This window comes from Diadema setosum, chromosome 18, assembly GCF_964275005.1.
Source record: "Diadema setosum chromosome 18, eeDiaSeto1, whole genome shotgun sequence".
Taxonomy (NCBI): Eukaryota; Metazoa; Echinodermata; class Echinoidea; order Diadematoida; family Diadematidae; genus Diadema; species Diadema setosum.
The window spans coordinates 397,761-410,990 of record NC_092702.1 but is presented as its reverse complement, the minus strand read 5'-3'; positions in this window follow the sequence as shown (position 1 = coordinate 410,990).

Here is a 13,230-nt window from a genome sequence, read left to right as displayed (position 1 = left end):
ACAATAAAGCAATCTCTGTGTGTGTAATGTCACCTCCCTTCCTTAGCAGTGACATTACTGTAATTACATGTAGTTCATGTAAGTGGTGTGTTGTTATTTGCCATGGATAACAAAGTAAAAGAAGCTAGTGAATTATTCCTTTCTGACAGCTTTAATATGCATATCTTTTGTTAGAAGTATAAGTATCATATTACAACCACAGGGGGATTATTATATGCAGCTGTGCCTCGTACACAGAATACGTTACGGTGAGCATTTGGTGCATTATTTGAATTTTAACGGCTAACAACCTTCAAATATCACAGAAATGTTATAGCTTTACAATAGTCTTGTCATTTTGGTGGAATATATCATGTTCTGTCCTATATAGGAAGGAATGCAAAAGGGAGGGACCATCTTTATGAATTACTGTCAGATTGATCATTACACCTATCATTTTTGATAAACTTACTATTTACATGCATGCACATCATTACAGTATATGGTGTGCTTCAGTTTTTATTTTTTACTCATCCTGATAGACAAGTGTGTCTACAAGAAGGAGGAGGGGGTGGAGAAAACTAACACATGAAAATTAGCTTCATGTTCACCTACATGTATACAACATGTCTCATTTGTTTTATCAAAAAAAAAAAACATATAGCAAATACTGTAAGATACACTATGATAAGTATAATAAAACTAACCAGATCCTTCTCATACGTGAGAAAAGACAAACATTGCTGGACAAAGTCCACAATAACACCAACGGATATATTCATAACTGCTTGTATGTAAGCAGGGAATTTCTTCCAGCATGTTTTGTGTTTTGTTTTATTTTTCTAAACCTGAGCATTTTCTATCAACTATTACTGAAGCAAAACTGTAATGTATGATTTCTAATACGAGTATGTGTTTTTACTCATATCCTTATTTTGTTTTGGTCTTTTTTTAGTCAACGGTATCAATTCCGCTCCTACCTCATGGAAAGAGAGCAGGAACATTGATTTTTTTTCAGCTTTATTTACAGTTAGCCCCAAAAATTTGGCATGTATGATGAATGTTGGTTTTGAAGTGAGAGCTGTTCAGCATACATACACACTATAAGTGTATTGTGCATGATTGATACAATAAGACCTGCATATTCCAAACATGCAACAATCTTAAAAGCTTGATTATGTCAAATATAAACTATAATTCTTCCATTGAAAAATAAATGACAGCACAAATCACAGGAAAAAAAAAAATCATGACGTTATCTTCAACTGCCTACTGTATCTAAATCAAAATAAATTGCAAGTTTCCTGTAGAGCAGAGTAAAGTCCCGTCTAGGACACATTAAACAGGCAGACGTCCACCGATCGTTTTCAGCATGCATACATGTAGTATGTACACTGTACACACTCGGTATCTGGCTCTACACACAGACTGTAGGAAATGCCTGTACTGCAGCTATGCTAGGCAGCAGTGTGTTCTTACCTACTCTCACTCCATTGTGGCCAACCTAAGCCTGTAGAAAGTTGCATAAACAGGAAACCCACAATTTAGGCAGAGAAAGAGTGAGCCCATTGGAATTGCTCAGTTACTTTGTAGATTCTGATGCAAATTGAGAGATTTTTCTGTCGGGATGAAGATAACAAAGAGAAAGTCAATATGCTTGTACATTTCACTATTCTTGAGAGATACAAAAGCACACAAATAATGGCTTCTTCCAAACAGGGCTACAAGATATAATTGTGCTCATTCTGATGCATGAAGTGCTTTTTCAAATGGTGGACAAGTGGGATGAAACACATGCCCCTATAATTTACTAAAACATTCGTAAGACATTAGGCCTAGCACTAATTTTACAAATCAAGATTTTCTTTAAACAATCACACACAAATCTGTTTTCACCATCATAAAGATATGAATTATTTTAGTCATGTACAGCTAGCACATTAACTTTTCCACAGACAGTAGAGTAAAACACCGTAATACACAGCAGGTCACCGTACACAATGGGTGGGTGAATGAAATAAAGCAGGTTTTATATATGTATGACACATACAGCAAAAATAGCCAAGTCTCAACTCATCTCTCATGCCATTTTATTTCAGGATGTAAACTTTAATGGTAAAAATAGCAAGCCAACCTCACTGCATCAAGATTAGAAAATGCAATTGTCTGCATACATTGTAGTTCCTGCTTCAGTATGCATTTTAAAAGAGAGGATCAATGACAGCTGGCAACATTGATTCTTGGCCCATGCTCTAAAAATACTGGGGAAAAAAAAAACTATATATGTACCATTCCTTGTTATTTGCTTGCCCTTCTCAATCCTTCCCAAGAAATAAATCCCATAGAAAGTTTAGCCTAGAGAGCCAAAGAAAAAGAAAAAAGAGTGGAGAAAACTGGTGTGACAAACCTGATGGGTCAAAGAAAAAAGAGTGGAGTAGCTGGTGTGACAAACCTGATGGGTCAAAGAAAAAAGAGTGGAGTAGCTGGTGTGACAAACCTGATGGGTACATGACTTGCTCTCATGTAGTCATACCCACAGAGGCTGCCTCCCAGCACACCCCTCAACAGAGCCTTTTTCATGTAAGCCTTCCTCACTGTCAAACATGTGGCTAAATGGACTCAACGCTGCTACCCTCCCAGAGACAATCAACCAATCAGATAAGAGCGCACAATCAGGGGAGCAAACTGGCTGCTCCGATCCTCACCACCCTGCCTGGAGGTCAAAGATCACTCAAAGCCTTCCATGGATGGAGGACAGAAACTACAGCAAGGGGGAAAAATGCTGCGTCAAGATGAGCATATTCCTGCCATTGCACAATACTGAAACACATGTTGACTTTCCATGGGACACTCTGTGCTTAGAACTATGGTACATGATTTGATTTTTCAGAAACATGAGTCCTTCGTGACCGTACAGGTTGTTTACAATATCAAACTTGCAGCTATGTCAACTGAATATCTTTAATATATTTTAGCAGCATGGACATTCAATTCATCTGCATATTAATAAATGACTTTCTCACATTTCACTGTAATATATGTACAAAAAGTAGAGAAAATACATACAAAGTTGTAACTTAGACAAAGAGGTTTTACATTTGTTCACACCTTGAAGAAAAGATTAAAAAACAACTAACATCAGAACATGCTTCTGGGAACATTTTCAATGGAAAAGTCATTTTTAATGTTTTTCACGCAATGTTATCATTTCCTTTAAATTTCCAGATGCATTTTTCTTCCGAAATAAAACTTTTGTATCACAAAATACAATTATACAGTAACTCATATTATATTACATATATTCACACACACATATATTTAATGAAGATGGTTCTAGCAATTTTCATACAAAGTAGGATCTAATCTAGTTAGTTTTAAAGAATGATAAGATTTTATCATGTTTATTCTACCACCCCATCTCCTGCTATGATTGTACATCTTAGCAGCCTTGGAAAATTAGTAAAGCTGTTTAAGTCATAGCATGAAACTTGTATCTCTTTGCTGTGAAATACGCAACTGTGCATAATTTCACATACAATGTACCATTGTATGATCTGCGCATAGACATGAATCTCTGAGTTACCCTGAAAAAAAAATCTGTCAGTGTAATCAATGCTGAAATCGAACAATCTTTTTAAACTCTTCTCTGCTTGTACATGTTCTGAATTTTGCATTTAAAGCATGTACAATTGATATATTAGCTTTGAACATCCAATCAAATTTGTATATCTGTTCACACTTCGTTGCATGCAACAGACTTTACATTTATAGCACTTATATTTCAACCTGAATATGCATGCTATACAACATGATTAATATCATGTTCAACAGACCTCAGTTGAAACATACGTAGCTTTAGTGTCAGACTAGTCTATCCCCAAAACTTTAATTACCATCAATACTGTTTTGGGGTGCATTTTTTTTCAACTTTTTTTATAAGCTTTTTGAACAATTCATACAATTAGATGACCATGATTATTTGTTTCCATACCAACCAGCAATAAATTTTATGTCATGTTGTTTCAGTATCCATATGAAGTACCAGTTATACTTTATTATAGGTTTTTTTTTGCCAGCTAATCTAGCTCACTTCAATATGCTTCACTTTGTCCTGCCCGTCATCAGATTTTATTCTACAGTATACATAATACACTGTTCTTAAAGGGTGTGTACAGTTTTGGTTGAGGTGAGGATTTACATGTAGCTTGTAATGTTTTGCGAGATATTCAGAAACCACTACGAGATGTCAAAGAGCATGCAATTTTAAGGGGTATCAAAAGTTTATTTGATCAAAATCGGTTTTGAAATGGCCAAGATATCCAAAAACAAAGAGATCCTAATAAAAGGTGTGGCCTGTCTCTTTTTATTATTATCACTTTTTTTTTGGATATCTTAGCCATTTGAAAACCAATTTTCATCAAATAAACATTGAATCCTTCTTAAAATTACATGCTCTCTCATAAGAGGTTTCTCATTATCTCACTTAGGAATGTTCAAAACATGAATCCCCACCTCAACCAGTACTGTACAGTCCCTTTAACTGCATTACTTCTTTCTGTATGCATTTATAATCTAAACTGAATAAAATAACACAACTGAAACAACTGCTGGGTATGCAGATTTCCAAAACACATGCACTAAATACGCTTCCATTTTGTTTGAACCAATTCTGAACAACGGAGAATGCTTGCTCTGACATTTATTAAAATCAAACAAAAAGCTTCCAACAAATCCTGCACAATTCACACAGACAGCCAAATAAGGAATAATGAAGAAAACAAAGTCCCATGTGTGACTGACACAAAGACTAGCCAAGACCAAAGAACAGCAAACTATCACAAAGTGTTAAAGAGATTGTATAGTTTTGGTTGAGACCCAATTTCAGGTTTCTAACATTTTTGGTGAGATAATGAGAAACCTCTTATGAAATATGAAAGAGCATGTAATTCTATTGCATGCTCTTTGACATCTTATAGAGTGGTTTCTGAATATCTCGCAAAACATTAAAAGCTATATCCTCACCTCGACCAGAACTGTACACACCCTTTAAGATAAAGCAGACAGCATGTACTGAAGTGTACCAAAAAGATCAGATCAATTATTTGGTAAATGCTGTCACATAATTTCACTGCACATTCTCACAAGTAATCATGATGATAAATGTACGTGTACATGTACATGTGTGGATCTGAGATTTTTCCAGAGTCCAAAAAAAAAAAAAAAAAAGGGGGGGGGGGAGCTAAAAATCCATTCAATGCTGCTCTCTGCTTGGTATAATGACACAAGTTTCTATGTATTTTCAGACTTTATGTAGTTTGGCATTGCAGGGGATGCTTGCATACAGTGACCCAAATTCTCTGTACAAGGTGAAATTTGAGTCAGCCTCGCCATGGGTGACACTACTGATGCCCCGTTACCTACCATTCTTTCAGGTAGGCTACAGAGTCCTTTTCGAAGTGACTAATTCTAAGGTGCAGCAAAATGCATACTGAGACAATTGGTCTCACTACATTGTATGTATACCAGTGCACTTCTGTGTGCTAACATAACATGTACACCTCAAGCAGTCAAGTAATGTCACCTTTAGTAGTCTAGACCTCATATTCCTTATCATCACTCAATCAGAGGGAGAATATTCCTTTCCCTGTGTTCCTGTTAATCATTCTTACTAAGGAGTAAATCTTGGACTTGTAATCTCTTTATAAGAGTTCTTTGCTCAGTTACTTTACAAATCTGCAAACGATGGCTTCAGAAAAGGATAATGCACATTTACAAAGATAACCAAAGTCTAAATAACTTGGTTATCATCAGTTCTAGGGTATGTGTAACATGTGTTCGTCCTTCATAATCCAATTATCCAGTGTGAGTTACAATGTACACGTAGGTACATGTATTGCTAGACCCGTTTACACACAAGAGTTATTGGCTTTGGATCGCAATGCAAAAATCAATTTTATCTCCCATCATTCATGCATTCCTAAAAACTCGCTAGGCTGAGCAAAAATTATTTGAAATCTCCTAACTGTGTGTCCCTAATCCCCGTCCCCAGTCTAGTGCAATTTGCATCTTGGGATTGAAAAAAAAAAACTGTCTTTTCTTTTTGATGCCATTCACACACATTGTGAAAAAACACGAGGCTATTTTTTTTTTTTTTTGGCATTATAATAATGATGTGGATTGCAATTGTTAATCATTTTTTATGTATACACTTTAAAAAAAAAAAAAAAATTCTGCACAGCATTGCAAAATTTATATCTGATTTTTGAAAACCTTTATATTCCGAAGTGTGAACAGACCTACTGACGTCTGGGTTATTATTTACATTACATGCACCTCAAAATTAACATTTAGCACTAGCTGCTTCCCTTGCATGCAATCGTAGATTTGTATTTGTGAACAATGAACCCTCTTGCACAACCAAGCTGTCTTAATTGTTGTTGTTCAACATTCCTTATTATATGAATAAACAATGTGACATAAGGGGCCTAGGTTGATTAAATGAGTAATAACTCTGTCTTATGATATCATACTAAACACAGTGTCTGTCTCTATCAAATATAACACTGAGTTCAGTCACTGAGGTTTTCACAGTTTTCATGCAAACTGGTACTTGATAAGAGTACAAGCTCGGATTTGGCTCCTCTTGAAACCTCACAGAATCTACACAAATGCAATCATTTGCACTTGTGCAAGTACGATTTATTTTATTAATTTTTCACAATTCTTAGTAGATCTAAATTTATGGCTAAACTTTAAACATATAGGTCACCGAAGTCTACCACATAAGAAAACATAAAAATCTGACAATGCCATATTATTGTTGTACTTGTCACAAATTTCAGCTTACCTGATGCCAAATTTGTGACAAAGTGTGAAAAGTAATGATTTCTAATCAGCAAAATTGGTAACTACTGTAAGTACATATTTTAGAAGGACTTGGTACCGGTAAGTCAAATTCAAATAATTTTGCATTGCCAACCAATTCTGAGAATTAACTAAAAATATTTCTCTCTCATAAAAAAGAAAAAAAAAAAGTTCCTGTCATACCCCACTACACATAAATTGTTACAGTTTCATATGACCATTCAAAAAGTAAATTGTTCGAGAACTTTGCATAAAGTGTAGAACTAGGAATACCAACTGAAGGCAAAATAACTGTTTTGACTTAAAATATATGTTTCTTTTGCTGTTGCCTACACTAAAAGCAACTAGCGCCTCCATCGGGCAAAATATAAAATGAGAAGTTCTCATTGTTTGACCTCAAGACTGGAAGGCAACCTGGCAAGCAACATTTGACATTTTACAAGTCTGCATTTACTAAAGACAAAAAGCAAGGCATCACTGAATTATGAGCACTGTTGAACAATAATTGATTTTAAACTAATTGTAACTTTATATAGTTTACCCCTTTCTCTGCCAACAAAAGCAACAAAAACCTGCAACTGCTGAATATGATGAATAAATGTTGTTTAATCCAATTTCATAAAAGCCTGGAACTAATTACAGTTAAAAATCTAGAGAAGAGTCATCATGCAGTGGCGGATCCGGAGGGGTGGGCATCAGTCGCACGCCCCCCTCTTTATTTGTGAAAACAAGAGAAATAAAAAGGAAATAATGGGGGTGTGAATTCCTGCATCTGCCCCTGTCATGGAAGGGTGAATAAATCTTTCCAGAGTGTGATTTTCTTTTTTTTTTTATTCAAACTAGCTGTATGAGTGAAAAAGTGTGCATGCAGTGCTATATATGCAAGTGGTATCACATTCAGCATGTAATGCAGTCATTTTTCTGGAGGTTATCATCAAATATCAAGTCAGCTGACTCATGTCTTGATGATTATTCCTATCCACCTGATTTCAATCACATTTTATTGGTTTTGTTATATTGCTTAAAGGCATAATTTACCATTTGCAGATGAAACACAAAAACCAGCATTAGTGCTTCAAAATAGTTCTAAAATTTGAGTTAGGAATGGAAACAACCAATGTCAAAATTTTAATCAGTATGACCAATGTTAAGTATTATTAAATATACAAAATGTGAACAATAATTATAATACATTTTTTTCAGACTAAACCATCTACAGTTATGGTTTATTGAGAAAAATAGTAATATTTCTCTATACTTTAGGCTTTATTGCAAAAATTTTATATGGTAGGGTGTTTTGTGATGCAGCTAACCTACACATATGCATCAAATGTGATATCTTGAACATTTTTTAAATCACTACTCCTGAAGGTAAACAGGACCTTTAATGTCAAATGCCATTCCCTGTAAAGAAGATAAATTTTGATGGGTTGTTTTTTTTTTATCCTTTATTTAAGCAAGAACTCCTCTTATAAACTTACCAACACTTGTGAGAGACAAATTCTTGAATGATGACATACAAAATCATGAATTGTTCAATAAACCTTAGAAGTATCAATGAATTTGCATACCACTACCCTCCTTTGCATTAGTTTTCATTCTAATCCTCCAGCAAATAAACTCAGATGGCTCCCCATAACCACATGGAAGAAAGCAGTTGTTGGTTTTTTTTTTTTTTTTCCAGAAACACAAGACTTATCTTGTAGGGAGACTGAGGTTGTTTAGATATTCTGCTGATAAGGCAGGTGGACTGAGCACTACTTGTCCTTCACTCCCACAGTCGCTTGAGAACAAATTGACCACTCAAATGCGGGATTCTTCTGCACATGCCATATATATAGTTGCTAAACCTCACTCTGCCATTCACAATGGGCAAGCTCATGGCGTCATGGCTCACTTTAATACACAGACATAAAAAGGTATTACACACACACACACACACACACATATTTACTCTCAAGTAAACAACACTGTCACACACAGACACACACTGAACATGAAAGCATGGCACCACACTGTCAGCCAGAGAAAGAGAGAGAGAGAGAGATGGGGGGAAGATGGAGGGGGAGAAAGGAAAGGGGAAGTGAGGGAGAAGAGAGAGGGGAGGACCGGTGCAAAGTTTTCACGGTAGAAATACACCATCATAAAGTTTATAAGAAGTCCTCCCTTGGTTATGCACACACCCTATGATCACTATACATGTTCTGCAACGCACACACACACACACACACACACACACACACACACACACACGACACAGCACCTAGTACCTACACACCAACATACATACACACACCCAACACACACATGCACACACACACACACCCTCACAACTATCACACAGACAGCCAGAGACTGAACTAACTCCCATGGGTTAACTCATACACAAACACACACACACACACACACAACCTCACGTATACGCCATCACATACACATATAATACATGCAATACACACATACACACACACACATGGTAAAGTCACTGCGCCCGATCCAAAACTGTCGACTGCCTTGCAAGTGTCCCCCCTGCTGCCCAAAGTTTGGAAACCCTCTCTAGGATTGTCTAGCTTGCTGTCTCCACAGAAATGTAATGAGAGACATGTAATAGGTTACGACCTAACCACATCAAGCAACGAATGTCTAAGTTAGGAAACACACTCGAACGATTCTATGCAGATTCTAAAAAATAAACCCAAAAGCATGATGATACAAGTTTCAGAAGTGCTTTTTTTTTTCTTCTTCCCCGAAAATACGGTGATGAAGTCGCCAAGGTCACGGTTCACAAAACACAATCAGCACACTCACATTTTCATCATCTTTCATCATGCAACAGCGCCTCAAAACAATATTGTCGGAAAACTAGCTAACAATGAAGTAGGAACGGGATGCAGACGGAGAGATGCTAAAACTTGCAAAACAGGAATCAGACAGTTTAGATCGAGCGGAAATGCGTCCCATAGTCGGTTGCAGAGAGCCTATGCTGACATTATACAGCCCTCCTCGCAGAACGCCATACACACACGAAGACTCGATCGATGTTTTTAAATGCCTATTCAGCATGTACGTTGCAAACTCGCCTGTGAAATGTATACGCAGCCGCCGCCGCGATTGAACAGCGTGCATGGATGGCTCGACAAACCCTTCTCACACGAACTCGCTGAAGTGCGTCGCGACAAAACATTTCCCAATCACGTTGAAAATAGTCACAAATAGTCGCTTACAATGCTCTTTCAAAGTATACATTTACATTACGAAAAACTTACTTGATTAAATGATGTCTATGATGACGTCGAAAAAGAAAAGCGAAGTTTGCACGTTCGAGTTGACTTCGCAGCACAACTCTATGGCGGATCGACTGCCCCAAGCTCGAGCTAGACAGGAAATGCGTTCAGTGCAAAGCAATTTGCGCTCCCCTCATGCCATGCACTAGCGTCGTGCAGCAGAAGAAAAAAGTTAGGGCGCTGTGGGTAGAAAGTATTAGCTGGGATTTTGGATGGGTTCGCTTGGCGGCCAGTCTCATCTAGAAGCCAATGTTATAACGTCAAGGTGTTTCGATTAAAGGTACAATAACCATGTAAATGGATGTGGAAGGCGTTGAGATCAACTCTCAAATATTAATGGGAGCAAATTTCTTCAGAACAGAGTAGGTCTATATGCCAAAACAGACTAATCGGCCGCCTAATTTGTTGTTCAAAGTACTAGTAAACATTTAAAAATAGAATATTTATCTGAAAAACTCTCTTTTCACCATCCGGTCTTTCAAAAGCATGGGTATAATGTCCAATATCATATCCCTAGACCTTTCGTACACTTTATGGCCTTTTAATTTTCACTTTATCTAAACTCGACTTATTGTGTGTATAAAGAAGACATCGATAAAAATGAATGGAGTGTGTGTGGTTGTGTAGGATCAGTCTGCTATCAGGATGTAAGGTAGGCACATCCTATCATAATGGAAACGGTCATCAGCTGATCTTTGTCCTTTCACAAAATTTTGCAAACTACAATTTTTTTTTTTTTTGGTTTTCTCTTCATGCGCAAATGAATGTGAATATCAATGCCAATCATTTGGATTATTTAAAGCACTGCATCAATTTCTGTGATGAGGAGTATAACAACCAGAGCAATTCGTGATTGACAAGCACAAACGGTGTCCATTTCAGACTTAAATTATATTTTGTGGATGTTATAATCTCAATTTTGTGTTAAGCTAAGATTCCCCTGATGCAGCTCTAAATTTAGGCCAATAATGTTAACTTTTCTATAATGTAAAGTTGATTTCAGCGAGGTTTTTTTCTTAATCATTTTACAATTGGGTAAAGCAGCGTCAACGTTTTTAAACATACATAATGCGTAGGCCTATACATTCAGTTTTGTTGCAACATAAAGCACTGAGCATTGGTTATAAACCAAGAGTGTATATTATTGATTTAAATCCTTGGAGTATCTGATACCTAAAATACCTTTCCGTCTCTTCGTATTAACGATTATCCAATTATAGCTATGTCTATTGAATCGTTTATGTACCGCATTTTACATGCACCCTCACAATCAGTCAAGATAAAATTAATCTTCTCTTCTTTCTCCGAGGAATAAAGATCCATTTGTATACAATTAATCAATACCATTAAGTCAGAGACTGACCGTGTTGCCTGATGGGTCTTTTTAACCCACCAATGACAGCTGAATGTTCCTATTCATTGGTTTTTGTTCTTGTGTTGTTGTTTTTTTAGTAAAACAGGCATGTACAAAAAAATATTTATGTTAACAGTCCGCAAACTGATAAAGGTGCGTATCTGCAGATTGTAACTTTTTTATTTACCTAATAAAATTATAATTTGTCTTTAAGGTAATGACTTCTATAGTGATCATAATGCATGTTACACTCATAAAAGTATTAAAACCGACATAAATCCTACAATGCATGTTGTCACAAAGTATATAGGCTTGTTAATGCTTTGTGTGGGTTTTTTTTTTTCTATGGTACATGACTTCTTAATTCTATTGAGCGGTATCAGAAATAACTCGGGCACTTCGTTAACGTTTAGACCAGCAAACCTCAGCACTTGCGATACTGTTTTGTTTCTTTTCTTTCTTTCTTTTTCTTTCTTTTTTTTTTTTTTTTTAGCGGAGGGGGACTGTGATATTCCCATGCTCAAATTTTGAAAACTATCCAGCCATGTTAACAGTTTATCATTGTAGATATCAGTTTTATAAGTTGCACTTACCTTTGTCTCCGTATTTTGCACCATGTTAAAAGGACAGCTTGCTATTCGATACATTCGTAGAAAACGAGAATATTGCGGAGCCAAAGAAATTAGATCGTTTGATTTTTACCAGAACAAGATAAGACACCCAGCGATTGCGCATTTACTTTTTTCTTCATTGACACAAGTACTATAATTATGTACATTATTTGCTTTTTTATCTCATGTGCATCCTCAGACACGTAATGGTAATTTAGTATGAAGAATGAGTGAAAATTTAGAATTAGAAACGCCTGCTGTAGATTTTTATAATGTATACATTGCAAGGGGTTCACATAAATTATATTCCAGTGTAATATTGATTATTGCAATTGAAATTCTCTGCAATGGTCATTAAAAAAGATGCAATTATGAAAAGATGAGTCGTGTTGAGCGTCATCACAATAGCCCAAGGGACCCGCTGCTATAGAATGCATTTTGTGTGAATATAAAAAAAAAATAAAAGGAAGAAAACTTGAGGTCATGATCAATAAGTGCTTTCAGCTGTGCAATTCACCTTTATGGACCATCCTGATATGGTCTTCATGTCTTAGCAAATTTTATAACACTGAATGCAAAAACACCCGAAAACACAAACATCTGTACTATGATAGTTGCTTCATTGCGACGTTAAAAAAAACCCAACAACAACAACAAACGAAATCAAGAGTTATGATGATCAACGAACAGATTAGCGATCCACGTCCGAAATATTGGAAAATGATGATACTTGTAATTTCTATTTTGGCTTTCGACGGATTGTCACAATTATATTCCTGTTTATTTGTTTCCTTATAAATGCCTCTATGAATATATACACTCACAGACTACCATAAAATTAATTCATTGCAAATGAAAAAATGTTGTAAAATGTCCATGAAATCTGAGTTGGTGTTCAAGAGATATGATTTGAAGAAAAGTCCTTAGAAATATGCGGGCTTGTCATGAAGATATAAAACAAGCATAAAGACACTATTGTTCGATCAATATTCGAAGAGTGTATTAGTTATCTCCGATTCCTAATCTTAGGGCCTTCACCTGGGAACATCTTTGATTTGATACTAGCAGTATATATATATATATATATATATATATATATATATATATGTATATATATATATATACATATATATGTATA